This window comes from Jaculus jaculus, chromosome 18 (assembly GCF_020740685.1).
Source record: "Jaculus jaculus isolate mJacJac1 chromosome 18, mJacJac1.mat.Y.cur, whole genome shotgun sequence".
In the NCBI taxonomy this organism is placed as follows: Eukaryota; Metazoa; Chordata; class Mammalia; order Rodentia; family Dipodidae; genus Jaculus; species Jaculus jaculus.
In genome coordinates this window covers 46845905-46856333 of record NC_059119.1, presented here as the reverse complement: position 1 = coordinate 46856333, position 10429 = coordinate 46845905, and positions in this window count along the sequence as shown.

Here is a 10429-nt window from a genome sequence, read left to right as displayed (position 1 = left end):
CAGAGAATTCACCCCTCTCTGTTTCCTCATTGAAAAGGCAACGTGACAGTCACCTCATACTGTCACTCCTAAGCCTTCCCACTGTAGCCCTCTGAACTGTGAGCCAAAAGAAACCCTTCCTCTCTTCAGTGGTTTTTTTTTGGGGGGGGGGTTCAGGCAGCGGGTCACATGATGAGACAAGTAACTAATATAGGGGAACAGTAGCAGCAGGAGCCTGCAGTAACTGCTTGTCACGTGTCATGAACCAGGAAGAAGAGAAACCTGGGTCCAAAGCAGTGCTGGGCTATAGCCTCCAAGACTTCCTCTTAGAGTCTTGTCTCAGCCAGCTAGAGCGCATGTCCCGAAGGTTCCACAACCCCACGAAACGGCACCACCAGCTGCATTCGAGTGTGTGAGCACGTCAGCCTATGAGAGTCACATTTCACATTTAACCCTTGACAGAGAGCTCCCTCTTCCTCCTTGGGGTTCAGGAGAGCCGACCCCCAGGCAAAGAGTGGGTGCAAGACTCAGCCTTGCCCAATCACGGCGTTCTGTCTTCTGGAATATATATGACTGGTTTAGTTAAGTGTGGATACATGAACCAAGCCTGGCTAATGAGCCTCAAGCCTAGGGTTTCCAGTGGGAGTCTTTAAGACAAATTCAACTCTCTCTCTACAGGGTATGAAGCTTGATAGAACACGTGTGTGCAGAGCTGACCCGGGGTGGGGGGGGCCATCTTTTTCCACCTGAGGGAAACCTCCCTGGCTATGAAGCCCATGGAAAGAAAAGCAGAACTGAGAGACGGGAAGACACGGGGAAGAGTAGAAGTCAGAGGAGAGAGCAAGTAAATTCTTGATTGCATGGTTGTTTGTTTGGTTTTTGGTTTTTGAAGTAGGGTCTCGTTCTAGCCCAGGCTGACCTGGAATTCACTCTGTAGTCTCAGGGTGGCCTCGAACTCACAGAGATCCTCCTACCTCTGCCCCCTTAATGCTGGGATTAAAGGCATGCCTGGCATAGCTTTGAATTTTTTTGTTTTTGTTTTTGTTTTTCAAGGTAAGGTCCCACTCTAGCCCAGACTGACCAGGAATTGACTCTGTAGTCTCAAGGTAGCCCTGAACTCACAGAGATCCTCCTACCTCTGCCTTCTGAGTGCTGGGATTGAAGGTGTGCGCTACCACGCCCTGCTTTGATTGCATAATTTAAGCACCTGGATCCACCAGAAAGGAGAGACATTCCTGAGCCTTCCACTCTTTGGAACCCCCTTCTCCCTCATTGGGGAGACTCCCCCGCCCCCCTTTTCCTTCTCCTTTTTCATCCATCAGTCGTCTCCTTAGGAATTTGCGCCACCATCGCCGATCCAGCCACTGTAGACTCTCGGGTCCTTTTGCTTTGTGTCGGCCCTCACCAACAGTGACCTTAGTAGTCAACACATGTACCCCTTGTGCAGCTGGCATACGTGGGTCCTGGAGAGTTGAACCTGGGTCCTTTGGCTTTGCAGGCAAATGCCTTAACCGCTAAGCCACCTCTCCAGCCCCGGCCTTTTTCATCTCTTATAGGCATGTCTTCCAAGTCTATATTTGAGCGTTTCTTTTTTTGCATAATCCAAGGACTCACAGGTGACGCCAAAGCCTTTTATTTTGCCATTCACCAAAATGGAGTCTCAATCCAAATGGGGGCTGGAGAGGTGGCTTGATGGGTTACATATGCGTCCTGTGCTGGCATGACAGCCTGAAACTGCCCGTGTTCAAGTCTCCAGAACCCATGTAAACACCTCCATGGTTCTGCAAAGGGGAGCAGAGGCCAGGGAATCAGCCAGACCCACAAAGAGCAGCAAGGTCCTGGACCAGTAAGAGATTCCCACTCAAACAATCGCAATGGAGTGCACGCCTAACATCCTGCTCTAGCCTAGCAGGAGGGCACTCCCTGCCACAGGGGAGCCATGGGGTGCCACAAGGGAACACAGACGTGAATGTGCTGCGCACACATTCATAGAAACAAAAATAAGAATACAAGGGTGACAGCGGGTGTGGTCTTGTGCATTTTGCTTCGTTTTTCCCTGAGTTTCTGTCTTAGGTTGCTGTTGCCTTCCTGACCCTGCTGAGCACATGTTTCCTCTGAAGTAGTTGTTGACCATGAACTTCTTTTTTTTTTTTTTTTTAATTTTTATTTTATTTATTTATTTGAGAGCGACAGACACAGAGAGAAAGACAGATAGAGGGAGAGAGAGAGAATGGGCACGCCAGGGCTTCCAGCCACTGCAAACGAACTCCAGACGCGTGCGCCCCCTTGTGCATCTGGCTAACGTGGGACCTGGGGAACCGAGCCTCGAACTGGGGTCCTTAGGCTTCACAGGCAAGTGCTTAACCGCTAAGCCATCTCTCCAGCCCACCATGAACTTCTTGGTTCAGACAAGTACTGTGCCAATCAGGACAGTGCCAGTCCTCAAGCAGCCAAGGAAGAAAAAGTGAACTCTCATTGAGCCAGCTTTCTGTCACTTGCGAGCGCGGAACCCACCTTCTTCCCTGCGTTGTCACCGTGAGCTCTGTAACAGCTCATCAAAGAGATACTGCATGTTGCGACCAGGGTCACATTGCTGGCAGAAATCACCCAACCAAGAGCAGCTTGTGGGGGGTAAAAAAAAAGAGGTTTATTTTGGCTTACAGGCTCGAGGGGGAAGCTCCACGGTGGCAGGGGAAAATGATGATATGAGCAGAGGGTGGACATCACCCCCTGGCCCACATCAGGTGGACCACAGCAACAGGAGAGTGTGCCAAACACCGGCAAGGGGACACTGGCTATAACGCCCATCAACCCGCTCGCAACAATACACTCCCTCCAGGAGGCGTTAATCCCCAAATCTCCTTCAGCTGGGAATTTAGCATGTAGAACACCTAAGTTATGGGGGACCCCTGAGTCAAACCACCACACCGTGGCTTCGGTGCCCAGCCTGGTCTATGGAGAGAGACATGAATGTGAATAAGGTTGTCTTTAGAACATGTAGAGAAGGGCCTTTAGGGTTCCTATGAGGACATGCATTCCTCTGCAGGACAGGAGCTCTTTCCTTGCTTTTTTTTTGGAGAAAAGATTTGCTCTAGTATGCTGTGGGATGGGACTTGGATAATGATAAGTAGGAATCAGTGTGGCAGGGTGTGGTCAGAAGGAGAAGCCCAATGGGCAACTCAGCAGACAGATATATACTGTGCACCGCATACAACACACACAACACATGTGCACTGGACCCACAAGAGGGTCTAGGAAAAGTCTGGAAGCAAGAAATGTTCATCACTTGATGGGTGTGGAGTAAGCTATGGTATATCCATGGGATAAAGTACTCAGTAAGAACAACAACAAAAATAAAAAAGAATAAAGCACTTAGTCCTACTGCAACATGGATAAACCTTAAAAACATTATGTTATGGGCTGCAGAGATGGCTTAGCGGTTAAGGCATTTGCCTGCAAAGCCAAAGGACCCAGGTTTGGTTCCTCAGGACCCACGTAAGCCAGATGCACAAGGGGGCGCATGCATCTGGAGTTAGTTTACAGTGGCTGAAGGCCCTGGTGCACCCATTCTCTCCCTCTCCCCCCCCCCATCTCTCTGCCTCTTTCTCTCTTTCAAATAAAGAAATATATTAAAAAACCAAACCATGTTATCCAGGCTTGGTGGCACAGGCCTTTAATACCAGTGCTCAGGAGGCAGAGGTAGGAGGATTGCTGTGAGTTCGAGGCTAGCCTGAGACTACATTGTGAATTCCAGGTCTGCGAGACCCTACCTTGAAACACTAAGAATAAAGTAAAGTAAAAATTGTTATTGGGTGAATTTTTTATGAAATGTATAGAGCAGATAAATCTACAGGCAGAAAATGTATTAGCTGTTACCTAGGGCTGGGAAAGGAGGGACACTGTGAGGTGACAGCTAAAGGTTGTAAGCAGGATTTCCCTTGGGAGAATGCAGCGTGCTGAAACTGATCACAGTGGCAGTCAGAGAAGCAAGGCAAGGAATATACTAAAAGCTACTGAATGGTCAACTTTAGATGAGTGGAATGTGTGGTATGCAAATGACTGCTTTTTTGGCATCTGCATGTGCAAGTTCATATGCATGTGGGTGTGGACGCACAGATGTTGGGGGCAAAAGATTAATGATGGATGTCTCTTTTAAAATATTTTATTTGGGCTGGAGAGATGGCTTAGCGGTTAAGTGCTTGCCTGTGAAGCCTAAGGACCCCGGTTCGAGGCTCGGTTCCCCAGGTCCCATGTTAGCCAGATGCACAAGGGGGCGCACGTGTCTGGAGTTCGTTTGCAGTGGCTGGAAGCCCTGGCGCGCCCATTCTCTCCCTCTCCCTCTATCTGTCTTTCTCTCTGTGTCTGTCGCTCTCAAATAAATAAATAAATAATGAACAAAAAATATTTTAAAAAATATTTTATTTATTTGAGAGACAGAGAGAGAAAGAGGTACACAGAGAAAAAGAGAGAATGGGCATGCCAGGGCCGCCAGCCACTGCAAACTAACTCAAGACGCATGTGCCCCCTTATGCATCTGTCTTGCGTGGGTCCTGGGGACTTGAACAGGGGTCTTTCGGCTTCGCAGGCAAACGCCTTAACCACTAAGCTATTTCCCCAGCCCTAGGTGTCTGTCTTGATCACTCTGCACTTTATTTACTGAGGCAGATCTCTCACTGGAACGCGAGCTTGGCAATTCAGCTATTCTAGCCAGGTAGCTTGCCCTCAGGATTACGTGTTTCTATCTCCCCAGTGCTGGGATCAGACAGGCATCAAACTCTGCTTGGCATTTATGTGGGTGTTGGGGATCCAAACTCAGGTCCTCACACTTTATCCACTGAGCTATCTCCCTGGCCTATGAATTATTCTTTTTTTCTTCAAGGGAAGGACTCACTGTAGTCCAGGCTTACCTGGAATTCACTATGTAGTCTCAGGGTGGCCTCGAACTCACAATGATCTTCCTACCCCTGCCTCCCAAGTGCTGGGCTCAAAGGCATGCGCCACCACACCTGGCTCATAAATCATTTCTTTTTTAAATATTTTATTTTTTATTGTTATTTATTTGAGAGACAGAGAGAGAAGGAGGGAGGGAAAAAGAAAGAATGGGCGTGCCAGGGCCTCCAGCCACTGCAAACGAACTCCAGATGCATGCGCCCCCTTGTGCATCTGGCTTACGTGGGTCCTGAGGAACCAAACCGGGGTCCTTTGGCTCTGCAGGCAAATGCCTTAAGTGCTAAGGCATCTCTCCAGCCCTAATTCTTTCTTAATAAAGTTGTTTCAAAACGAAAAACAAAAGTATTATGGCTCCTATGTGGTCTGCATGTGGAAGAGTGGGTGCATGGAGCAGTCTCTAGAACTCTTAGGGCACATTCTGTGATGGCTGCTGGCTCTCCAGGAGGCTGTAGTACCCCAGATGCAGGTAAGAGAGACCTTATTCGAGGCCAGCACTTGAATAAGCCCCCACATTGGATTTCCTATAGCCCTACATTTCCTTGATGGGACAAGGGTCCCAGCGGATGTGTTTATCGGCACTCACACTTTCTCTTCCTGGACTGTGTATTCTGAGTTTACAGGAGCTTGGAGTTTCCCATCTCAAAGATCTAGACCCTTCTAGGACCCTCTGACCTCTTCCCTAGGCCCATCCTCTGTTGGACAGACTGGGTTGGTTAGTGTGAAGTGTGGAGACATGGGCTAAATGTGCAAGCCTCTTAGAGGCGCAGGCAGAGCCGGGGGAAGAGAGCAAGGGAGCAACCTATGGAACTATGAGAAGTGGGCTGGAGCCCCATCTCCTCCCAAGCACCCTGCTACAGCATAGCCATCATGGGTGCTCTAACCTCCAGCGGATGGGTAGGAAGGTTGATCTGTCACAAGTGAGAGGCTAGGACACTCGGTAGTGTGAGTTCACGCTGTAGCAGCGACACTTTTTTTTTTTTAATTTTTTGTTCATCTTTTATTTATTTATTTGAGAGCGACAGACACAGAGAGAAAGACAGATAGAGGGAGAGAGAGAGAATGGGCGCGCCAGGGCTTCCAGCCTCTGCAAACGAACTCCAGACGCGTGCGCCCCCTTGTGCATCTGGCTAACGTGGGACCTGGGGAACCGAGCCTCGAACCGGGGTCCTTAGGCTTCACAGGCAAGCGCTTAACCGCTAGGCCATCTCTCCAGCCCAGCAGTGACACTTTTAAACTCTGGTTTTGTGGACTCTCCTGTCTTCTCTACCCTTCAGAGAGAAATATAGCAGAGCTTGGCTGCCCAGTGAGTGAGGGTGTGAGGTCTTCCAGGGCTGCGTTTACAGATTGGGAAAACAGATTCGTCGCTCCAGGCTAAACAGAAAAGCTGCCACCCGGCTGCCTGCAACCTTGAAGTTTAATGATCTCCCTCAACTAGGTCTCAGCTGAGCCCAAGGATTTGGGCACGTGAGGCACAGGCAGGAAATGAGTGTTCTATGAGCCGTACTGAAAAATCCCATGTCTCTCTGGACCTCTTGGCTTTCTTTTTTTAAGATATAATGGAATAGGGCATGGGGAGATGGCTTAACGGTTCAGGCGTTTGCCTGGGAAACCAAAGGACCCAGGTTCGATTCCCCATGGGCCCACGTAAGCCAGATGCACAAGGGGGCAGGTACGTCTGGAGTTTACTTACAGTGGCTAGAGGCCCTGGCGTGCCCATTCTCTCTCTGCCTGTCTCTCTTCTATCTCTCTCTGCTTGCAAATAAATAAATACATTTTCTAAAAAAAAGATACAATGTAATAGATTCTAATTGACGGGGAATTCCAGGAGTAGCTCAAAGGAAAGGCTGGAGCAGGTCATAGAGAATCGGTTCACACCTTTTCTACATCAGTCCGTGGTTCCTAAACCCTTGGGGTGAGATGCTTGTGCCATTAAGGATAGAGACCTGTAAGGCACATGACTAGTCCTTCAGGAAGTTGCTATCTGGTTATGTTAAAACACATGCACGGGGCTGGAGAGAGATGGTTTAGTGGTTAAGCGCTTGCCTGTGAAGCCTAAGGACCTCAGTTCGAGGCTCGGTTCCCCAGGTCCCACATTAGCCAGATGCACAAGGGGGCGCACGCATCTGGAGTTCGTTTGCAGCGGCTGGAAGCCCTGGCGCGCCCATTCTCTCTCTCTCCCTCTATCTGCCTTTCTCTCTGTGTCTGTCGCTCTCAAATAAATAAATTAATTGATTAAAAAAAAAAAAACACATGCACGCATGCACGCGGAAGCGGAGGTTCAATTTGAAGAGTTTTCAAAGAAAGTAATGATCTCGTGGAGTTTCTCAACCACAGCACAAATCACACTTGGAACGAGGCAACGTTTTGCTGTGTGCGCGCGCATTTGAGACGGGCTCTCACGTTGCATTGGATATTAGCACTTTCCATCCTTCCCTGTTATATGCCTGCGGTCCTCACCCTAAGTTGGGACAACCAAAAAATGTCTTCACACACTGCCCAATGCCACCCCCCTCCACGATGTCAACACCTCCACCCCCATGAGAGTCTGCTCTCCAAGCCCTGTCATTTGCTGTGTAATTGATGACTTGCAGACAAAGGCTCACGGTGGGAGGTGACTGTGGCTTCATGGGAGCACTTTAACTGGTCCCCAAGGGGTGAGGAGGAGCTAGAAAACTTAAGAGACGGCGCTGCGGGTGGGGAAGTAAGTGTGTTTTGAGTCAGAGAAATGGGGACAAAGTGACATACCCCATATGGTCATGCAGTTGTGAAATGCCAAAAGGTGCCCAGATGAGGGAATAAACCCATGACTGTGTGATGTAATCTCCCTCCGCTGGTCAAGCCATATCCCTTAACAGTGCTTACAACATTGGCTAAGCAGAAAGGGAGCCTTTTTTTTAAAAGCACAAAAGTATTTTGTGGGCTGGAGAGATGGTTCTGCGGTTAAGACACTTGTCTACAAAACAGGCTCAATTCCCCAGGATCCACGGAAAGCAAGATGCACAAAGTGGCACATGCATCTGGAGTTCATTTGCAGTGGCTGAAGGTCCTGACACGCCCATTCTCTCTCTCCCCTTCTCTCCCTCCCTCCCTCTCTCTCTCTCTCTCTTTCCCTCTCTCTCTCTCTCTCTCTCTCTCTCTCTCTCTCTCTCTCTCTCTCTCTTCCCTTTATTTCTCTTTGCTCCTGAGTCTCACTCTAGCCCAGGCTGACCTGGAATTCACTATGTAGTCTCAGGGTGGCCTTGAACTCATGGTGATCCTCCTACCTCTGTCTCCCCAGTGCTGAATTAAAGGCATGCACCACCATGCCTGGCTCTCCAATAAATAAAAATATTTTTATAAAGAGAGAGAGAGACAGAGAAGGAGCCTAGGGATGTGGCTCTGGTTGAAGATGCTTGCTTGCAAAGCCTGCCCACAAAGCAAGCCAGATGTGTGTGTGTGTGTGTGTGTGTGTGTGTGTGTGTGTGTGTGTGTGTTTGAAGTAGTTAAGAGTCTCTAGTATGCCCATCCACACACCTACATAGTTTTTAAAACTAGCATTTAAAAAGGAGGGAACCGGGCATGGTGGCGCACGCCTTTAATCCCAGCACTCAGGAGGCAGAAGTAGGAGGATCACCATGAGTTTGAGGCCACCCTGAGACTACATAGTGAATTCCAGATCAGCCTGGGCTAGAGTGAGATCCTATCTTGAAAAACAAAACAAAAAATAAAAAGATGAAGAGTCCATTCCAGCAGTCAGCTGACAGATCTTTAACATATAACAAGAACAAAAAGAAAGGCTTTATAAAATGGAGAGACACTGCTCTCACATGAGTCCTTGCATTTCTTTTTATTTTTGTGGAAAAGAAGCCAGAGCTCAGCTCTTACATCAATCAAAAACCATGCAGTAGCCGGGCGTGGTGGCGCACACCTTTAATCCCATCACTCGGGGAGGCAGAGGTAGGAGGATCACCGTGAGTTTAAGGCCACCCTGAGACTACGTTGTGAATTCTAGATCAGCCTGGGCTAGAGTGAGACTCTACCTCGAAAAAATAAAAAATTTAAAAAAAACCCAACCCCCATACAAATTGGGCTAGAGATATGGTTTAGTGATTAAGGTGCTTGCCTGCAAAGCCAAAGGAGCCAGGTTTGATTTCCCAGGACGCACGTAAGCCAGATGCACGAGGTGGCGCATGTGTCTGGAGTTTGTTTGCAATGACAGGCGGCCCTGGTGTGCCCATTCTCTCTCTGCCTCTCTCTCTCAGTAATGCAATTAATGCTGATTCTTGGCCCCTGTTATTAATAAGCAATATTCCCCTATGGATATATGAACTAATTAGGGTAGGAGGAAGTTTCCTTTCCTTAAAGAAATGAACATTTTGTTCTTTTATTATCTGCTGGCTTGTAATAGAATATGTTTTTTGTTTTTTTGTTTTTTTTTTTATTTGAGAGTGACAGACACAGAGAGAAAGACAGATAGAGGGAGAGAGAGAGAATGGGCATGCCAGGGCTTCCAGCCTCTGCAAACGAACTCCAGATGCGTGCGCCCCCTTGTGCATCTGGCTAACGTGGAACCTGGGGAGCCGAGCCTCGAACCGGGGTCCTTAGGCTTCACAGGCAAGTGCTTACCGCTAAGCCATCTCTCCAGCCCTAGAATATGTTTTAATTGGATGTTTAGTTGTCATGATATAAAATTCGACAAAATGTTAATCCCAGCACTCGGGAGACAGAGGTAGGAGGATCGCTGTGAGTTCGAGGCCACTCTGAGACTACATAGTGAATTCCAGGTCATCCTGGGCTAGAGCAAAATTCTACCTTGAAAAAAAAAATTAGACAAAATGTTCTTTAAAATTTAGTATGAGGTCACAGAAATTTTTGAAATATATATACATATACATGTGTACATACAAACATAGGTATACATATATATCTTTGGGTGAACAATGATGGTATAATACATGAGACTTTCTTTCATGGATATAAGGGCTAAAATGGGAAGTAGAGTAGAAATGTAATTTCATAGAGAGAAAAAAAGTAAAAACATTTCCAACTTGTTCATGTATTTTTAAAAATATGTTTTCATTTATTTATTTACTTGAGAGAGAGAGAGAATGGACACGCCAGGACCTTCAGCCACTGCAAATGAACTCCAGATGCGTGCACCCCCTTGTGCATGTAGCTTATGTAGATCCTGGAGAGTCGAACCGGGACCCTTTGGCTTTGCAGGTAAACGCCTTAACCTCTAAGCCATCTCTCCATCCCCTGGTTTGTATATATTTTTAAAAAGGGATCATGGGGGCTGGAGAGATGGCTTAGCGGTTAAGCGCTTGCCTGTGAAGCCTAAGGACCCCGGTTCGAGGCTCGGTTCCCCAGGTCCCACGTTAGCCAGATGCACAAGGGGGCGCACGCATCTGGAGTTCGTTTGCAGAGGCTGGAAGCCCTGGCGCGCCCATTCTCTCTCTCTCCCTCTATCTGTCTTTCTCTCTGTGTCTGTTGCTCTCAAATAAATAAATAAAAAATGAAC